Source organism: Mirounga angustirostris, unplaced genomic scaffold (assembly GCF_029215605.1).
Source record: "Mirounga angustirostris isolate CCGP_5_RB_7025 unplaced genomic scaffold, mMirAng1.0.hap1 SCAF_10, whole genome shotgun sequence".
Lineage (NCBI taxonomy): Eukaryota > Metazoa > Chordata > Mammalia > Carnivora > Phocidae > Mirounga > Mirounga angustirostris.
In genome coordinates this window covers 114,963,723-114,964,821 of record NW_026991718.1, presented here as the reverse complement: position 1 = coordinate 114,964,821, position 1,099 = coordinate 114,963,723, and positions in this window count along the sequence as shown.

Sequence of the window (1,099 nt, the reverse complement as noted above, 5' to 3'; positions counted from 1 at the left end):
TGATCAGGAAATTAAGGTTCAGACAGGTTAGGCAACTCACTCTGAAGTTTGACACTTCTCTGGTGGACTACAACCTTGCAGGGTAAGAGGTAGAGTCGGGAGGCAAGAGTCCTAGTGCTTTCAAGAGACTAAAAAAAAGTTTTTTCTCATGAGGAAACCATGAAATCAACCACATAAATTGTGAAAATATAAATCATGGTTGTATTTTTCTGTGACAGTGTAGAAAATGCACATTTTAATCAAGCTAGAAAAAGAAAGAAAAATTATGAGTAGTTCAATCTTGCTCATTAAAAAACAGAACTAGCATTACCAAATCCAGCAACCTGTCCCCCCTCCCTCCAGAAACATTTTATCCACACTAGAATTTTGAATGAAAGACAAAGAGATCAGCTGCAGGATGTATATAGGGAAGGATGATGAAGCCTGGGTAACTTTTATAGCACGGAAAAGCCCAGACCTGAAAAATGTTTAGTACCTGCGTTAGGCCGGAAAATGGCCCCTAAAGATAATTAGGTCCTAATCCCTGGAATTTGTACTTGTTACACTATTTGGAAAGGGGGTCTTTGCAAATGTGATGGAGTTAAGGATCTTGAGATGGGGGGGGCGGTGTTATCTTGTATTACTCAGGTGGAACCTAAATGCAACCACAAGTGTCCTTATAAGAGACAAGCGGAGGGAGTAGTGAGAAACACCCACAGAGGAAGAGGCAGAGATTGGAGAGAGATGGCCCCGGGCTAAAGAATACAGCAACTTTCTCTTCTCCCGGAGAAGCTGGAGAGGCAAGGAGCATATTTTCCTCTTGAGCCTCCAGAGGAATTTTGGTCCAGTGAAACTGATTTCAGACTTCTGGCCTCCAGAACTGAGAGTATTTAAAGAGTTCAGTACAGTTTTAGTACACAATAAGTGCTCAACAAATGCTGTTACTAAAACATTAGTTACAGTATCTGTAGCAGCCACCGTTTTTCAGCCACGTTCCTTTCCGCCTCAGGGCCTGTTATGTCCCAAGAGCCTCTTTGCCTGGGTTCCACCTCCCATTATATTCTGGGACTTGTAGTCCGGAAGTGGGTGACTGATTCATCAGCGCGCAGGCGCAGTGGCG